This window comes from Ovis canadensis, chromosome 3, assembly GCF_042477335.2.
Source record: "Ovis canadensis isolate MfBH-ARS-UI-01 breed Bighorn chromosome 3, ARS-UI_OviCan_v2, whole genome shotgun sequence".
NCBI classification, from domain to species: Eukaryota; Metazoa; Chordata; class Mammalia; order Artiodactyla; family Bovidae; genus Ovis; species Ovis canadensis.
This window is the reverse complement of record NC_091247.1, coordinates 214,176,077-214,196,483: the sequence shown is the minus strand read 5'-3', so window position 1 is coordinate 214,196,483 and position 20,407 is coordinate 214,176,077. Positions and strand designations below refer to the sequence as shown.

The 20,407-nt window shown below is 42.2% G+C and overlaps 1 pseudogene; it reads right to left on the bottom strand.

Moving 5' to 3' along the window:
- Window positions 1-18,091: 18,091 nt before the first annotated feature.
- On the bottom strand, window positions 18,092-18,263 carry LOC138435238 (DNA-directed RNA polymerases I, II, and III subunit RPABC4 pseudogene; annotated as a pseudogene).
- Window positions 18,264-20,407: the final 2,144 nt, after the last annotated feature.

Sequence of the window (20,407 nt, the reverse complement as noted above, 5' to 3'; positions counted from 1 at the left end):
TGGGGCCAACCTTGTTTCCCTATTCACCTTATGGAGCGGCAGATGGCTGCTTCTTGCATTCCCCAGCTCCTCAGTTATCACCATGGGGGGTGGCAGCATCCCCAGAATCAAAGTTTTGGGAGCCCTTGCTTACATTTGGAGGCCAGAAATCACTGATGGCTGTGACATTTCTTGTTTATTGATATGGCAGGAAATATTTTCATTTCACAAACTAGTGGGAGAAAACTAATCCTGTGTCTTTCCTGAGATGTCACATCACCCGTTTTTAACCTGTTCTTGGGCATTAGAGTTGGGTGTGAGTTTCAAAAAGGGAAGTTGGCTGGTGGGAGAGAATGGATACAGCTTTCCTTATCCTGAATAAATTTTCACAGGCCAATTAAAAATGTAACTTGGCACAACTATTTCTTCCTTTTTCATCTCTCATTCCCTAGGTTACTTTATCTGTTTATTCCTCAAGCTGATACAGACTCCTCCTTGCTCTTCTCCCATGTCTAGTTGGTCATCAAATCCTTATCAATCCATTCTTTCCTCTCCATCACTTCCTACTGTTTCTTCAGGATGCTGCTATTTCTTGTCTCTCCAGTTATCTCTCCTTGTAAGTGAATTATATCAGCTTACATATCTCTTCAAGCTGATGGAGGGCATATTGGTGCTTACCCATACCTTGCATCCAGGTTGGACAAGAGGGCAAGAAAGACCTAAGCAGATGCACTAAAAGGGATGTAGACAGAATGATCAGGAACCTTAGTCTACTTGTTTCGAAGATGTGGATGGAGGGGTCTGATATGACTAAACTCTTAAAGGAAGAATTTCAGACTAATGGGCTTCTCTGAAAACATACTGTTTCAAGATTGCTTTAATCTGGCTACATGATCCTGCTGTGATTCTTGAGAGTAGAGAGAGCTGTCATGTAGGAGTGCCTAAGTCAAGATTACACTTACCACCCACCCCTCATTCCATTGTGGATATGTGGAGAAGCTGCTGATCTAACATAAGACCTGAGAGTGGTGGCCTGGATGTGAGCTGAACCCACCCAGTTACTTGGTTGATGCATGATCCGGAGCCCCGATCTACACTCATGCCTTCAGTCCTCATAGTTCTAGGCTGTGCTTGGGGATGGGAAGATGCCCAGGGCTTCTCCCAGTGCAGCTCACATGGCCGTCCACCATTGAGAAGAGATGAAATAAATGACATTTGATGAAAGAAATAAAGTATATCCAACAAAAGTTCAGTGAACTCCAAGAAAACACAAATACACTATTAAACAAATTCAGGAAGAGAATATGTGAACAAAATAAGATTTTTTTAAAGTATTTATTATCATCTTTGTCACTGTTTTTAATTTTTGGTTGCACTCGGTCTTTGCTGCTGCCACCGGCATTCTCTAGTTGTGGCGAGCAGGGGCTACCCTCCTTCGTGGCTTCTCTTGCTGTGAAGCACAGGTTCCAGACAAGCAGGTTTCAATGTTGCAGAATGCAAGCTCATATTTGTGGCTGAGGGGTCCAAGAACATGGGTTCAGTATTTGTTGTGCACAGGCTGAGTTGCTCCACAGAATAAATTCAGATTTTTTTTTTTAAACAGAGATAGAAATCATAAAAAAGGAAGCAAACGCGGAGTTTACTGATGGCTTAGTGGTTGGGATTCTATGCATTACTACTGTGGCTGGATTCAATCCTGGTCAGGGAACTGATATCCCTCAAGCTGTGCAGTGAGGCAAAGGAAAAAAAAAAAAAAAAAGGAACCAAACAGACAAATTAACTGAACAGAAATTCTGTTGCTTAAGATTACAGTAAATGAAATGCAGCAAAATGAAAAATGCTACAGAGAGCATCAGCAACAGCAGAAGAGTCTGTAAGGCCGAAGACCAGACAGTTGAGTTACCCAGCCAGGGGACAAAGGACAAAAAAGAACAAAAAAGTGTGAAAGAACCTGTGTGAACAATGGGATAACATTCACAGGAACAACCCACACATTATTGGAGTCCCAGAAGCAGAGGAGAGGGAGAAAGGGACAGAGACTGTACTTAAAGAAACAATACCAGATAAGTTCCACATCTGATGAGATATAAACATCCAAGTTCATGTAGCTAATAGGTCATCCCTTGGAGTTCGTTCAAAGTTATCATCTCCAATACACAGTGAGGGAATTTTAGAAGCATCAGGAGAAAAGCAAATGCTCACAAAAGAGAAATCCCCTTAAGAATATCAGTGGATTTTCGAGAAGAAACCTGTCAAGCCAGGAGAGAAAGGGATGATATATATTCAAACTGATGAAAGTAAGCCTGCCAGCCAAGAATACTTTTTTCAGGAAGGTTGTCTTTCAGAAATGAGGATGAGATAAAGACATTCCCAAACAAACAACAGTTGAGGGAGCTCACCAACACAGGTTTACCTTACAAGATTGCTGAGGGGAGTTTTTCATGCTAAATGAAGGATGTTAATTATTATATGAAAGGAGTGAAAATATACAACAAACTTGTAAACCTAAATATGTAATCCCATTCAGAATACTCTAACACTGTAATATGGTAGTGTGCTAACCAATTAACTCTAGTCTAAAGGAAATATTAAAATAACTATAGAGAGAAATATTTTGTTACTGGATATACAATATAAAGAGAGGTAAATTCTGACATCAAATACAGAATGCATAGGAGGGGATAAAAATGTAGAGCTTTAGTATGTGACTGAAATTAATTTGTTATCAGATGAGTATTATATAGACTGTGTCTATGTGCATTTATCTTGCTCAGTCTTGTCCAACTTTTTTGACCTCGTGGACTGTAGCCCACCAGGCTCCCCTGTCCATGAATTCTCTAGGCAAGAATATTGGAGTGGGTTTCCAACTCCTTCTCCAGGGGCTCTTCCCAACCCAAGGATCACACATGGGTCTCCTGCATTGCAGGCAGACTCTTCACCTTTTGAGCCACCAGGTGTATCTATGAGATGTTTCAAGTGAGCCCCATGCCAACAAAAATGTAAAAACCTACAGTAGATTCACAAAAAGTAAAGAGAAGAGAATCAAAGTGTGACATTATCCAAAATTATCAGTTCACAGTTCTAGCGGTTGTGCAGAACAGTTGAGTTGTCCTGGTCTCTTAAAGCACAAGAGGACTTTCCTTACACATCATGAAAGACTAATTAGGACTTTTTTTTTTAAGCCAAAGAATTCTTTCTGCAAGTCATATCCTCCCTTATGCCAAACAGACAGTGCAGCTATACTTTTTAAATTGCAAGTCTTCTTCCTGTGATATTCTTGTGTGGTTTTATTGAAAAACTGCCAAATGGTAAATCATACAAATAGCCTTTCTCCTCTGTTGGTTCTGATCAAGACTTAATAAGAAGCCACATGTTAGTACGTTGTGGTTTGTCTTGTGTATCCTTAGAGATAGAGATCTGCACTGTTTGTTGTGACATGTCTGTTGATGATAAGCTCCTTCTTGAAAATCAAATGTTACCTTGGTAATTGCTGAAAACATTTGCCTTTAAAACAAAAATATCAGTTAGCTAAATGATGTCTTCAAAAACAGTTCTTTATATTTGTGATAATTTATTTTAAATGTCTGGCACAGTGCCATTCAATCATTCAATAAACATTAGTTGAGCATCTATTAAGTTACAGAGACTGGAAATGCAGAGCTTATACACAAGTAGAGGCCTCACTCCAATTCTGGGCCCTGGCAGAGGCCTTGGTTAGCATGCCCAGATGGGGAAGGAAAAGAGAATCTGTTCATAGACTTAGATGTTAAAGGAGGAATGCATTTTGCTGTGTTTCTAGTGTTCTTAGGCTGGTCTGCAGGCTGGACTCAGCTGCACCAAAGTTCCATGTGCAATAGAGCATCAGTTCATAGAGTTCAGCCTTTGAATCCTGAATACCACTCCAGTGGCACTAACCTTGGGTTTAAGATTGACCACCCACAAGAACTGAATAGCTCAGGAGTTGGTACATCAACTGTGGGCCAAGGTGGATTAATCGTGAAGCTAATGAGGCTTCACCTTCAGGGCCTCTCATTGCACCAGCCCCTCCAAGGCCTGGAGGCAGGGAAGGGCCCCCTAGCACTGTGCTCACAAGGACATAGGTTTTCAATGAGCCATTTTCTTGGGTTGAGGAAAAGAAGCAATTCAGTAAGATTATTTCTTACCCAAAGGTGAAAAAAAAGTTAATTAATTTAGTGCATGAGCACTAAATCCAGGAATCATATTTGTTCTGGAAATCAAGGAGAAACTGAAGAGGTTTAGAAAGAACATGCTGTCTTTTCATTAGTACAGTATTGGTGGAAGGGTAAGAATAAGATCAACAATTAACTAACTCAGGAAAAGGGAGCTGTTTAAAAATGAAGGTCAAGATGCTAAGGGTCAAACTGAGAAAACGGGAGCCTGACTGTCAGCGCTGACTGGTGTAAAGGGAAAAGGAGATGCCACAGGGGTGGGTGCTCTTAAACAGAACTTAGATCTAGCTGTTGGTCAGTCAGACACGGTGCCTGGGAACCAACCAAGCCCAACAGGGGAAGCAAGGTGAGACCTGAGGGAGCAGCTTGGGATGAGCGCACAGAAGGAAGAGGAGATCCAGGAGAGTACCTGCTTCATGTGACAGATTTTGTCTTCTTTTCAAGTCTTCTTTCTCCTTTGTATCCATCAGAAGAGACTCTGCTCTGCTGCTGGAACAAGTGATCCCCAAATCTCACACACACACACACACACACACACACACACACACACATACACACATGTGCACACACACATTCATCACAACCTACAGATGTCTGTGGTCAGTGAGGCTCTTGCAACTGCACCATCTGGAACACACAGCTTCTGGGGCAGGAAAGAGAGAGACTAGAGTTACACTTGGGCTTTTCATGCCTCCACTTGAAAGTGACACAGGAGACACCACCCACGTTTCATTGGCCAGAACGGGTCACTGAGGACTAGAAATAAATCATTTGATGAGCATTACTGTCTATCCACACCCTTCAGTGTAACTCTTGATAGCGGTGCTGTCAGTTTTTTCTCACCTTGGAGAAGCTTCTGAGGTACAGCTTTGTGCAGAAATTGAATGTGATCTGGTCCACCCCGAGTGGGATTTGAAGGCATTGTCTGTTTAATTGCTTCATCTGGTGTGTCTCTGACTCCTCACTCCACTTCAGCCTGTGCTGAGTGGGATTAGTCACATCTGTGTCTCCACTGTCTCCGTCTTCTCTGAGTTTTCACTAACTGCGGGGTTATTTTCAGCCTTTGTTCTTTCATTCATTTCTTTAATTATCCAATATTTTCTTAAGCTGTTACTATGTGTGTTTACTTGGCCTTAAAGAGACATTGAAGAATAAGACACAGTACTTGCTCTCAGGAAGTTCCCACGGTAGAGATAGTAAGCAAGTTTTTATGGACTAAATAGACACAGCAGTAATTTTGGGCTAGAATGATCAGAAAGAGCTTCACAGAGGTGACAGCTCTGTGCATTTAAAAACATGAAGATTTAGAAGCATCTATTTGTAGTGGACTTGAAAATGTGTCCTTCAGAATTTACGTGTGCATAAATGTAGTATTTTCTGTTTTTTATAATTGATTTAATCTTGCTCACCTATGAGTAGTATTTGTATAATTAAATTTTTCAATAAAATTAACAGACTCTCTCATTTAAAATGTGGCCTTCAACTTAATTCAGTAGTAATTATCTCGCTGATTCTAGGTTCCCTGCCAAAATTGGTTTTTCAACAGATATGTTCACTGTTTATCCCCCCAGGATGGTGTCTGGGACAAGGGAGTTTCTTACTCTCCAGTGGCAATGGGGAAGCATCCTTGGTCTGCATGCTCTCCATATGGAATCAGCCTGTCTTTGATTTAGTAGCTTTGATCTGTTCTGGTTTCTGGACATCAGAAGCTGGGCCTGTGGAGAAATGAATGAGGCCAACTCAGTGCCAAGCACTTTGTTAGATATTGCTGATCATAGACTGCAAAGTGCTGAACAAGGATGATGGGCTGGGCCTCAGCCAGCTCATGACCTTGTGCCTTCCTTCATGCCCTTGTGATTAAGTGGTCATTGATAAAGGAGCCTTTACTAAACCTTGTAATATCCATGCAAGAAACACAGATGATGAGGTGAGTATCCATTGTTTGGGTGTGTCAACCCAGACCCTCAGCAGTAAAAGTATGGGGTCCTAACCACTGGACCACCTGCCAATTCCGTAATGTTGTATAGATAATTCTTAAGTCAAAACTGTATTGTATTTTAGTCACTCTGATTGGTCCTGAGGAAATGTCACTTGTGCAAGGATGTTTAATTATTACCTTCCTCAGAAAACAGATGAATTTAGTCTCTTAAACCTCCATTTTCTCATGTGTAATTTGGGAATAATAATGCTACATTATAATGCTGCTGTAATGTGCTGAATTGCTTTACAATCCATAAGGCCAATGAAATAGTTATCCTAAGTGAAAGAAGGGAATTCTTTTTTGTTCTTTACTTCAGCACTTCTAATTCACTATAGAATCTGTCAAACTTTTTTATAACAAAATTTCCTTCCTGTTACAGTCGTATGTTGCTTTCATTGAAAATGTGCCAAATGGTAAATATATCAACATCCTGCCCACCCCGTCATGTTGGAGATTACGAGTGAAATGACACAAAACAAGACACACACACACACAAGAGACAGATGATACACACACTCTGGCCGGAGGAACAGAACTGCGCAAACTATTTGCACTTTATTATTATAAAACCCCCCTAGGCAGAATTCCAGATTGCATGAATAAGCCTTTTCAGTACAGCGCAGGTGCATACATGTTATCGTACAGCAACAGGGAGTAAAATTCCGGCCTACTGCAGAGTCTGTCCAGAGCCCTTATCACAAGAAGGAAATGTTCCCTCGTTTGCAAGGGACCATTAGTCTCAAGGCTGTGTCCGTCTCCTTGGCAGAACATCTTGTTTGTAAGCAGCACATCTCCACTTTCCCTATTGTGGCCACATTAACCCTTCACCATCATATCTGATTAAGATCAGAGCACGAGACTTCATGGTCTTCACTGTCAGTAAGCTGTGGTTTTTCTTCTGTATCTTCAGATACAAGGAAACTTACAGCCTCTATGCACTTTTAGAACTGGCTATCTCAGCCCTGCTCTGAAAATGGGCTGTGTTTCTTTCTGGATATTGGAATTTACTGCATTTGCTGCAGAAAGGCATTGTTGTGAGCCACGCATAGCTCATACCTTTTAATAGCTTTGAAATACCTTTACAACAAAGGGTGCAACTTGCATTGTGTTAAGTTCGCACAACAAGTTGAATTATGTTTTCAAAGAAAAACAGTTCTTTTTGATAGGAATGATTTGTGTGAAACATCTATCAGAGTACCATTCATTCATTCATTCATTCATTTATTCATTAGACATAGTTTAACATTTTTAATTAACAGGCATTGGGGATACAGAGGTGAATTAGACACAGACTTTTACCAAGTAGATTCCAGCTTATAAAGTAAAATTAGCAAGGAAACAATTCAATTCATGACCGTAAGGTTAGATTCATGAGCAGTAGAATGGGGCAGAGAGAGAAGGGGTGAAGTATGGAAGACTCACAACTCTGATTGGCACCAATTACCATCAAAATATGTGGTTTCTGGGAAATTTCTGACAGCTCCAGTCAAGGCTCTAGGTGAAAAGTGAAAGTGAAAGTGAATGTTGCTCAGTCGTGTCCAACTCTTTGGGACTGCTTGAACTATACAGTCCATGGAATTCTCTAGGCCAGATTACTGGAGGGGGTAGCCTTTCCCTTCTGCAGGGTATCTTCCCAACCCAAGGATCGAACCAGGTTCTCCTGCATTGCAGGTAGATTCTTTACCATTGAGCTATCAGGGAAACCCAGGCTCCAGGTAACAGAATTGAATTCCTGTTCTAGCGCGCCTGTGATTCCCAGGAAGGGATAGAGAAAGATGCCCTAATAATGTTTCTGTATCACTACTGTGTCCTACTGCTAACTAGTGGTTATAATATCACTACTAATGCCAACTCATTTAAGCCTCAGCAAAATTCTGCCATCTAGGCCCAAACAAAACCCTCCACTTGTAGAGGAAACCACTACACAGAGAGAAAGCAAGAACCCTTTTCAAGGTTGCATGCATGGTACGTGGCTGAACTGTGAATCAGGACAGGACAGACTGACTCCTGAGTCTGTTCTCCTGACCCTTGCACTGCACTCTCTCAAGTTCATTGTGGACACAGCTGGTTGCAGTCCTCCCTAAAACTTTCTTTCTTCAAATCTTTGATGAGATTGGACACTGATATTTCCTTATGTGTCAGAGAAGATGCACCTTCATCCGAGGGTGTGTTGGTCCTTGCTGACCCTGCACCCCCAGCTCTGGGGTAGGTACAGGGAGTTGTGGGCACCGAATGCCAGCCCTGTTAACTCCTCCATGTTTGGGGAAGATCCCCTGCAGAAAAATACTCCAGTATTCTTGCATGGAGAATTCCATGGACAGGGCAAACTGGTGGGCTACCGTCCATGGGGTCACAAAGAGTTAGACACAACTGAGAGACTAATACTTTCGCCTCACTTTCCAGCCCACCATTCCCTGTAACAGGGTCTGGAGCCTTTAAGAGTGTCTTACCTGTGAGAGCTCCATCCTGAGGTGAGACCATGTGTACCTGGTTCACTAAACAAATCCCTGTGTCATCCGGTGGGAGGGATACTGGACTCCAGAAGGCACGTCCTGTGTTCTAGGTGTCTGGCCAGTGGTTTCTGGTGATGGTGTAGAGTCCATAACTGAGTAAGGAATGATGACTCTGGGCCCAGAGGGAATAGAGAATCAATTCTAAGTGAATCAGCAGATCCTGATCCTATTCCAGCACCTGAGTTTAAACTCTAGTTCTGACATTTATGATCAGTTTTTATCATTAATATGTTAAAGGCCCAGATATAGAAGGAAATAGGGCTCAAGTACAGTCATGGGGCCAGGGAGTGAGAGGACCAAATGAAAAGTAAGCAATCCTTATACATGTGCTTAGTCACTCAGTTGTGTCTGACTTACTGCGACCCTATGGAATGTAGCTGACCAGGCTCCTCTGTCCATAGGGATTCTCCAGAGGGATGGTATGGGAGGGAGGAGGGAGGGGGGTTCAGGATGGGGAACATGGTATAACCGTGGTGGATTCATGTATGGCAAAACCAATACAATATTGTAAAGTAATTAACTTCCAATTAAAATAAATAAACTTATATTAAAAAAAAATAATACTGGAGAGGGTTTCCATGCCCCTCTCCAGGGGATCTTCCCAACCCACGGATAGAACCAAGGCCTCCTGCATTGCAGGCAGATTTTTTACAGTCTGAGCCATCTTGGAAACCCTATTCTTGTATAAATAATGGATAAATATTAGCATACTTAGAGGGAGAAAGTTTCTCAGTCATGTCCAACTCTTTGCTACCCCATGGGCTATACAGTCCATGGAATTTTCCAGGCCAGAATACTGGAGTGAGTAGCTTTTCCCTTCTCCAGGGGAAAGACTAGAGATCTCTTCAAGAAAATTAGACAAAACAAAGGAACATTTCATGCAAAGATGAGCACAATAAAAGGCAGAAATGGTATGGACCTAACAAAAGCAGAAGATATTAAGAATATTAAGAAAATGTGGCAAGAATACATGGAAGAGCTATAGAAAAAAGAACTTAATGACCCAGATAACCACAGTGGTATGATCACTCACCTAGAGCCAGACATCCTGGAGCCCCAAGTCAAGTGGGCCTTAGGAAGCATCACTATGAACAAAGCTAGTGGAGGTGATGGAATTCCAGCTGAACTATTTCAAGTCCTAAAAGATGATGCTGTGAAAGTGCTGCACTCAATATGTCAGCAAATTTGGAAAACTCGGCAGTGGTCACTGGACTGGAAAAGGTCAGTTTTTATTCTATTCCCAAAGAAAGGCAATGCCAAAGAATGCTCAAACTACCACACAATTGTACTTATCTCACACGCTAGTAAAGTAATGCTCAAAATTCTTCAAGCTAGGCTTCAACAGTACGTGAACTGTAAACTTTCAGATGTTCAAGCTGGATTTAGAAAAGGCAGAGGAACCAGAGATCAAATTGCCAACATCCACTGGATTGTGGAAAAAGCAAGAGAGTTCCAGAAAAACATATATTTCTGCCTCATTGACTATGCCAAATCTTTTGACTGTGTGGATCACAACAAACTGTGGAAAATTCTTAAAGAGATGGGAATACCAGACCACCTTACCTGCCTCCTGAAAAATCTGTATTCAGGTCAAGAAGCAATAGTTAGAACCAGACATGGAAAAAAGGATTGGTTCCAAATTGGGAAAGGAGTACGTCAAGGCTGTTATTGTCACCCTGCTTATTTAACTTATATGCAGAATACATAATGTGAAATGCCAGGCTGGGTGAAACACAAGCTGGAATCTAGATTGCTGGGAGAAATATCAATAACCTCAGATATGCAGATGACACCACCCTTATGGCAGAAAGTGAAGAGGAACTAAAAAGCCTCTTGATGAAAGTGAAAGAGGAGAGTGGAAAAGTTGGCTTAAAGCTCAACATTCAGAAAATGAAAATCATGGCATCCGGTACCATCACTTCATGGGAAATAGACGGGGAAACAGTGGAAACAGTTTATTTTGGGGGGCTCTAAAATCACTGCAGATGGTGATTGCAGCCATGAAATTATGACACTTGCTCTTTGGAAGGAAAGTTATGACCAACCTAGACAGCATATTTAAAAGCAGAGACATTGCTTTGCCAACAAGGTCCATCTAGTCAAAGCTATGGTTTTTCCTGTAGTCATGGATGGACTATAAAATTGGACCATAAAGAAAGCTGAGCATCAAAAAATTGATGCTTTTGAACTGTGTTGTTGAAGACTCTTGAGTCCCTTGGATTGCAAGGAGATCAAACCAGTCAATCTCAAATATTCATTGGAAAGACTGATGGTGAAACTGAAGCTCCAATAGTCTGGCCACCTGATGCTAAGAACTGACTCATTGGAAAAGACCCCAATGCTGGAAAATACTGAAGACAGGAGGAGAAGGGGACGACAGAGGATGAGATGGTTGGATAGCATCACTGACTCGATGGACATGAGTTTGAGCAGGCTCTGGGAGTTGGTGATGGACAGGGAAGCCTAGCCTGCTACAGTCCATGGGGTGGCAAAGAGTCGGACCCAATTGAGTAACTGAACTGAACTGAACTGAAAGGGAGAAATGCATATGTTTAGTTGTCTTTTCTCCTTTTTTTATTTACCTGAGGCTCAAGGATGAAGCACAGACAAGGTAGGATAGAGAAGCTGTGTCTGCTGACCGGGTTGAGGGGTCCTTCCAGTGGGGATGTGACAGGGCTGTGGAACGGCCCGCAGCTGTCCTCCGTGTTCGCCCCACTGAGACCTTATGGTGTGGGAGGGGGAGGGTGTGAAATTGTCTCTGGGCTTTGCCGGGGACTCTGGAGTGTGTGTGTCACAGGTGGGTCATTTCCACATGTGTGCTGAAATGACAAGAGTCAGGGTGAGCAGGCCTCAGGGTGGGCTTATGTGGGCTTCAGGAGTGCATCAGGGGAATCTTGAGCCTCAGAGGGTGTGAGCATTGTGGGCAGCATGTTAGTGACCTTGAATTTTGTCAGTGTCTTGTATCCCTTCAGGACCTTTCTCAGTCTCTCTACTCATCCCAGCACTGCACTCTGGGGACCATCTGAGAGCTTCTCTGCTCAGTGGAAACGGAACAAGGCAGCAATGGCCACACTGGACATCGGCCCCTTCCGCTTGGCTCTGTCCCCACCACCCACCTGTGCTCCCATTCTTGTCATCACCATTCCTCTCAAATGCAGAACGGAGGATGTGGGGTCACTGATGGCTGGAGACAGCACGAATCCCTTCTCTTCTCTGATTCACTAGCCTCTTCTTTGCCCCCTGCCTTCAGCCACCCTCCAGCAGAAGGCTTTCTACTTCCCCTTCTGTCGGGAGCTGTTCCCATAAGTTATATTTGGCATCTTCTTTAGTTATGGTTTATAATACAATTATGTTCAAAATCCTATCAAACAAAACTTTCAATATACAATGGGGAAAAACGGGAAGGTCATCATTCTAAATTATATATTTTCTCCTTGGGATTCCAGAATCCTATCTTGGAGGGCTAGAGTTAAACCATGACTCTTACCTTCTGCTTATTTCCTGTAGCAGCAATCTCTCTCTCTCTCTCCCTAAAACCCCATTTGGGGACTAGTTGAAATGCAATTAAGGAAAAGGGATTTAGCATGGCTAAAAAGCCCCTTATATATACCTAATGTTTCTCTATGTCTACTTATTAATCTATTAGTTCACCACTGCCATCATCATCAATCCATCATCCAGTCTCCTTAATCTATTTCTTTCTTGTTGTTCAGTCACTAAGCCATGTCTTAATTTGTAACCCGGTGAACTGCAGTACAGCAGACTTCCCTGCCCTTCACTATCTCCTGGAGTTTGCTCAAGCTCATGTCCATTGAGTCAATGAGGTTATCTAATGATCTCACCTGCCAGCCCCTTCTCCTCTTGCCCTCAAACTTTTCCAGCATCAGGGATTTTTCCAATAAGTCGGCTCTTCACATCAGGTGGCCAAAATATTGGAGCTTCAGCTTCCACATCAGTCCTTCCAACGTATATTCAGGGTTGATCTATTTGTTTAGCGTCTATCGACATTGCTATTTTAATTAGTTTCTTTATAGTTCAAACAATGCCTCTGTTGTCTTCATCAATAGACTATTCTAAGAAGTTTAAATATGAAAATAATATGATTATGATCTTTAAAAAATAAAAAGCACTTAAATCTTACTTGACTTTTTTGCTATTGTTGTTACTCAGTTGCTTAAGTCATGTCTGACTCTTTGTAACCCCATGGACTGCAGCAACTAAAGCTTCTCTTCCCCTCACTATCTCCTGAAGTTTGCTCAGACTTATGTCCATTGACTTGGTGATACTATCAAACCATCTCATCCTCTGTCACCTCTCTCTCCTTTGCCCTCAGTATTTCCCAACATCAGGGTCTTTTCCAACGAGCAGGTTCTTCATATCAAGTGGCCAAAGTATTGGAGTTTCAGTTTCAGCATTAGTCCTTCTAATGGATATTCAGCATTGATTTCCTTTAAGATTGACTGGTTTGTCCTCCTTGTAGTCTAAGAGACTCTCAAGAGTCTTCTCCACACCACAATTTAAAAGCATCAGTTCTTCAGCCCTCAGACTTCTTTATCCAACTTCTCACATCCATACATGACTACTGGAAAAAACATGGCTTCGACTGTACAGACTGTTGTTGGCAAAGTGGTGTCTCTACTCTTTAACATGCTGTCTAGGTTTGTCAAAGCTTTCTTTCCAAGGAGCAAGCATCCTTTAATTTCAAGGCTGCAGTCACCATCTGCAGTGACTTTGGAGCTCAAGAAAATACAACCTGTGACTCTAGTTTCCAGGAATTTGTCATTCGCTGGTCTGTCACCTTGTTGCAATCCTATAAACTGCACACTTACAAAGTGGAATAAGATGCTATTAGACAAGCAGCATCCATGTAGAAGCTGATACCTTCATGTGTTGGACAAGGACTGCTGCTTCTGGGTGGCTGCACAGAGGGGAAGAGTTGGGTCTGTAAATACAGAAGACTGCATCCCCTCTCACTCTTCAAAAGGCAAGTATAGCCCAGGTGAACTGTGCCTGCCAGACAGAGTGGTCTTAGAGGCTAAGAAAGATCCCTGATGGGAAAAGTTAGGTTCTGTCAAAGTCCTGTGTTATTATGACCCCCATGTGCTCCAGGGCCCCGTCTCCAGATCATTCTGAGAAGGGAGGAAAGACCAACAATCTCATCCCTGCAACCTGATGGTTTCCACCTCACCCCTTCAAGCTCACCTATGAATTCCTGTTTTCCTGTCCTCAGTTTCTGCTGGCCTGACAATTACTCTCATATTTCAAACCTTCTTGTACTTCTCTGCTTTGGCCTTGAACTCAGTCCAGGGGAAGATAAATGCTTGATTCCACCAGAGATATTCTCCAAGGGCCAACTAATCCCACACCCTGACCCTGTGAGATCTCACAGTCTGTAGCGATCGGCCAGTGTGATCGGGGAAGAAAAACCACTCATGCTTTCTGAGGCAACTTTTCTCTGCCAACCCCTGTCATGGGGCTCTCAGGGACCACAGAAACAGAAGGCCAAAGGACCATGTTGCTCATATAAGGAGATGTTGAAGATTCAGAAGCTCATTGGTGTCCGAGCTGCAGAAATTGGCTGATGCAGCCTCCGATAGTGCCTAAATGGTGAAAGGTGTCGCTATTGGCTCTCAGGAGGGAGGGTGTAAGGGGTGGTCAATATAGGCCCCGGTCAGCACCCTGACACCTCCTCACAGGCTGATCCTGCAGCTGAGACTGTGACCTTGAGGACGTGGGCTCAGGATGGCTCTGGGCAGACACCTCTCCCTGCGGGGACTCTGTGTCCTCCTCCTTGGAACCGTGGTGGGTGGTCAAGGTAAGAGCTGCCCCTCTGTCCTGGGTCCACAGCAGGGAGTGGATGCCTTGGTGAAGGGAAAGGTGTCTGGACTTGTGGAACCTGGCCTCAGGGTTTTTGACCAAAAAGGAACCACGGTGACTGTGAATACTGGTCCCTCACCTGTGGGTGGTCTACTGGTTGTAAGAGCAGATTTTACAGAGTAGTGAGGTTTGGTCTGGACTGAGCTGGGTCACCCTGAGTCCCTCCACTATCTCCGTTGTTCTCAGGGAGCTTCTAGAGTCCCAGTGACTCCCAGTGTGTAGGAGATCCAATGACTGACCCCAGCTGGGACTCTGGACTGTTCCCACCCGCTCCACATGCCTGGTGTGTGAGCAGTGCCCCAGGGTCCCTGTGTTTCCTGTGTCTATGCTCCTGTGGGCTCTGTGCTTAGGTGTGTATATGTAGTGTTTCAGGCTGTGTGTGTGTGTGAGGGTGAGGGAGGGTGTGTGCATGTGTCTGAAGATGTGTGTGTGTGTGTGTGTGTGTATCTGTGTGTGTGAGGATGCATGTGTACGTGAGAGAGAGAGAGAGAGAGAGAGAGAGAGAGAGAGAGAGAGAGAGAGAGAGAGAGAGAGAGAGAGAGAGTGGAGCCTGTCTGTTTGAGAGAAACAGGGCTGCTGAGCAGGAACTGAGTCCGCTGGTCTGTGAAGCACACAGGGTCCCCACAGGGCTGGGTGTCATGCTGCTGCATGTAACTGGACCAGAGATAATTGTGCACCTGCCTCCCTCTCTCTGGCTCCTCTCCTCTGTCCTCTGGGCTCCCCTCTGCTTATCACCATGTTTGCCCAGCACTGGGCTCTGTGAGAGGCTCTGCCTGCTGGCTTCATCTCTTCCCACCAGGTGTCCATTGTGGAGGAGGGGAGTCCACAGCCAGGAGAGGGGACCTTTTGTCTGTAGAGATCAGTTGATGTGCAGCCCCAGGCGTATAAGTTCCTGAGTCCCTGCCCCAGTCCCTGTGACATTTTCTGATGTGCTGGGAGCCTGGGATAGTCTTTTCCCCTCCCAGGATCTGCTGTGACTCTGTAGGGAGCACTCTTTTAGCCACTGAGTCATATGTGTTCCTTATATATTTTGGATATTAACCCCTCATGAGATACATGATTTGAAAGTTCTTTTTCTCCATTCTGCGCATTGTCTTTTCATTTTGTGTACTGTTTCTTCTGTTCTACAGGAGCTTTTTAGGTTGATGTTAATGTGGTCCCATTGTTTATTTTGATTTTGTTGCTTGTGCTTTAGCTGTCATACCCAAGAATTCATTGCCAATATCCACATCCAGGAGTTTTCCCTGTTTTCTTCTAGGAGTTTGTGGTTTCAGGTCTTAAATAGATTTATGTCTTTGATCTATTTTGAGTCTATTTTTCTGTGGTACTAAGATAGGGATCTAGTTTCATTCTTTTGCATATAAATATCCAGTTTTCCTAACAGCATTTACTGAAAAGACCATGCTTGCCTCACTGACTATTCTTGCCTCCCTTGTCAAACATTCATTGACTGTCCATGCACGGGTTTATTTTTGGGCTCTCAGTTCTGTTAATTGCTTGATGTGTCTATTTTCATATCATTGCCATAAAATTTGTTTTTATGTATTTGGCTACAGCAGGTCTTGCCTGCAGTACCTGTGATATTTGATCTTTATGCAGCATGCATTTCTTCAGTTGCAGCATGCCATGTTACTTATGTCATGTGAACTCCTAGCTGTAACATGTGGCATCTATTGCAGCATGAGCTTCTCCACTGCAGCAGACGGGCTTCTCTCTAGTTGTGATTCATAGCCTCGAGTGCACAGAGGGCTCAGTAGTTGTAGTGCATGGCCTTAGTTGCCCTGCAGCACGTGAGATCTTAGTTACCCAACTAGGGACTGAACTTGAGACCCCTGCATTGGAAGGCAGATTCTTTTTTTTTTTTTTTTTACAAAAAATAATATCTTTATATAAGCCATTAGTTCAGTTCAGTTCAGTTGCTCAGTCCAACTCTTTGCAACCCCATAAATTGTAGCACACCAGGCCTCCCTGTCCATCGCCAACTCCCAGAGTTCACTCAAACTCACGTCCATTGAGTCAGTGATGCCATCCAGCCATCTCATCTTCTGTCGTCCCCTTTTCCTCTTGCCCCCAATCCCTCCCAGCATCAGAGTCTTTTCCAATAAGTCAACTCTTTGCATGAGGTGGCCAAAGTACTGGAGCTTCAGCTTTAGCATCGTTCTTTCCAAAGAACACCCAGGACTGATCTCCTTTAGGATGGACTGGTTGGATCTCCTTGCAGTCCAAGGGACTCTCAAGAGTCTTCTCCAACACCACAGTTCAAAAGCATCAATTCTTCAGTGCTCAGCTTTCTTCACAGTCCAACTCTCACATCCATACGACTACTGGAAAAAACATCTTGACTAGATGGACCTTAGTCGGCAAAGTAGTGTCTCTGCTTTTGAATATGCTATCTAGGTTGGTCATAACTTTCCTTCCAAGGAGTAAGCGTCTTTTAATTTCATGGCTACAGTCACCATCTGCAGTGATTTTGGAGCCCCCCAAAATAAAGTCTGACACTGTTTCCACTGTTTCCCCATCTATTTCCCATCAAGTTATGGGACGAGATGCCATGATCTTCGTTTTGTTGAGCTTTAAGCCAACTTTTTCACTTTCCTCTTTCACTTTCATCAAGAGGCTTTTTATTGCCTCTTCACTTTCTGCCATAAGGGTGGTGTCATCTGCATATCTGAGGTTATTGATATTTCTCCCGGAAATCTTGATTCTAGCTTGTGTTTCTTCCAGCCCAGTGTTTCTCATGATGTACTCTGCATAGAAGTTAAATAAGCAGGTTGATAATATACAGCCTTGGCATACTCCTTTTCCTATTTGGAACCACTCTGTTGTTCCATGTCCAGTTCTAACTGTGACTTCCTGACCTGCATATAGGTTTCTCAAGAGACAGGTCAGGTGGTCTGGCATTCCAATTTCTTTCAGAATTTTCCAGTTTATTGTGATCCACACAGTCAAAGGCTTTGGCATAGTCAATAAAGCGGACATCGATGTTTTCCTGGAATTCTCTTGCTTTTCCGATGATCCAGCAGATGTTGGCAATTTGATCTCTGGTTCCTCTGCCTTTTCTAAAACCAGCTTGAACATCAGGAAGTTCATGGTTCACGTATTGCTGAAGCCTGGCTTGGAGAATTTTGAGCATTACTTTACTAACATGTGAGATGAGTGCAACTGTACAGTAGTTTGAGCATTCTTTGGCATTGCCTTTCTTTGGGATTGGAATGAAAACTGCCCTTGGCCACTGCTGAATTGTCCAAATTTGCTGGCGTATTGAGTGCAGCACTTTCACAGCATCATCTTTCAGGATTTGAAACAGCTCAACTGGAATCCCATCACCTCCACTAGCTTTGTTCGTAGTGATGCTTTCTAAGGCCCACTTGACTTCACATTCCAGGATGTCTGGCTCTAGGTGAGTGATCACACCATCGTGATTATCTAAATACAGTAAGGTTTTTAAAATGAAATCTTATGTATATAGTTGTATTCGTAAAGCACACTAATCAAAATCTATACAACATTAACACCAAATCCAAGCAAGATATTCGTCTGAACTTCATGTTTCACCAAGCATCTAAAACCACCAGTCTTTTGGTCATTCTCTTGTACATTATTCTGTATCCACACTCTGCATCAGATTGGATCCCTTGATTTTATTTCATTTTCTGTGTGACATTCTCCACAGATATATATCATTGGTTGATGCTTAGAGGGCTGAACATTCTGGGTGTCCATTGTTGTCTGTAACACAGAGCAACTTCTCAGCCTTTCCAGACAGATTCCAATATGCCTCTGTGCCACGGCCAACTTCCCCAGAAGGTGGATTCTTAACCACTGGACCACCAGGAAAGTCCCCTGATGATGTGAGCATTTCAAAGTCTTTATTGGATTTGCTACAATAATGCTTCTGTTTTATTTTTACTTTTTATTTTTTTGGGGGGGAGCACAAAGCATTTGGGATCTTAGCTCTCTGGCCAGGGATTCAATGTGCACCCCCTGCATTAGAAGGCAAAGTCTTAACCCCTGGACTCCCAGAGAAGTCTCTCCAGCTTTATTTTGTTTGTTTTTTTATTTGTTTTTGTGTTATTTTTATTTTTGCTTCACTGGGTCTTTGTTTCTTCCCACTGGCTTTCTCTAGTTGCAGAAGTCGGGACTGCCCTTCCCTGTGGTGCTCACTCTTCTCGCTGCAGTGCCTTCTCTCATTGCGGAGCACAGACTCTAGGTTCACGGGCTTTGTTACTCTGTGGAATGTGGGATCTTCTTGGGCCCAAGATGGAAACTGTGTCCCCTGTATTGGTAGGCAGATTCTTAACAACTTGACCACCAGGCAAGTCGCCTCCAGTTTTGCTATTATTTTCTCTTTTTCACTTTAGAATTGCTTTGGCTATTTGAGGTTCTGTGGTTTGACACAAATTTTAAGATGTTTTTCTATTTCTGTGAAAAATGCTACTGGAATTGCTTTGAATCTATAGATGGCTTTGGGTAGTATAGACATTTTAACAATATTAATTCTTCCAATCTATGAACATGGGCTCTCTTTCTATTTTATTAGTATCTTCTTCAATGTCTCTCATTAGTCTTATTGATTTTTGTGTATAGCTCTTTCATCTTTTTGGTTAAATTTATTCTTAATATTTTATGGTTTCTTATACAGTTTTAATGGGATTTTTTCTTTTTTTTCCAGATGTTCCCTTGTTAGTGTGTAGAAATGCAACCAATTTCTGTAGATTGATTTTGTCCCCTGTGATTTTATTGAATTTATTAGTTTAACAGTTGTTTTTATCGGTATACTATTAGAATTTTCTATATATAATATCGTGTCTTCTGCAAACAGAGAAAAGTTTCTTTTTCTATTTGGGTAATTTTATTTCTTTTTGCTTAATTTCTTTGGCTGGGACTTCCAGTACTATGTGGATTAAGATTGGTAACAGAGTACATACTTATGTTATTCCTGATCTTAGAGAAACATTGAATTTGATATTAACTATGGGCTTCTAATATACGATTTATATTATATTGAGAAATATTCCTTCTATATCCAGTTTTTGAGAGGCAAAAAATTTAAGAGTGTTGAATTCTGTCAAACATTTTTTCTGCATCTACTGAGATAGTCTTATGATTTTTATCTTTCATTGTATTAATGTGGTGTACGACATTTATTGATTTACACATGTTGAACTATCTTTGCATCCTAGAGATTAATTCCACTTGCTCACAGTGTATAATCTTTTTAATGTGTTGTTGAATTCACTTGGCTAAATTTGTTAGGAATTTTGGCATTTATATTAATCAGGGACATTGGCTTGTAATTTTCCTTTCTTGTAGTGTTTTTACATAGCTTTGGTATCAGGCTAATGCAGGCCATATAAAATGATTTGTGGAGTGCTCATTTCTCAATTTTTAGAAGAGTTTAAAAAGAATAGATGTTTTTCTTGTATAGATATTGATAGAATTCACCAGCAAAAATTTCTGAATCATTTTTTCTGGATTATCCAAGTTGTTGGCCTATAATTTTCCATAGTAGCCTCTTATGATTTGTATTCTGTTGTATCAGTTTTAATGGCCCCTGTTTCCTATCCGATTTTATTTATTTCAATCTTCTCATTTATTTTCTTGGTTAGTATAGCTTAAAGTTTGTCATTTTTGTTTATTTTTTTCAAGAATGACCTCTGTTAATCTTTTCTATCACTTTCCTATATTCTATTTCATTTATTTATGCTCTAATCTTTGTTTTCCCTTCCTTTGCTAGATTTTGGTTTACTTTGTTCTTCTGTCTTAGTTCTTTGATTTGTCATTTAGGTTGTCTATTTGAGATGTTTCTTTTTTTCTTAAGTATGCGTTTATCACTATAAATTTTCCTCATAACTGCTTTGGATGCA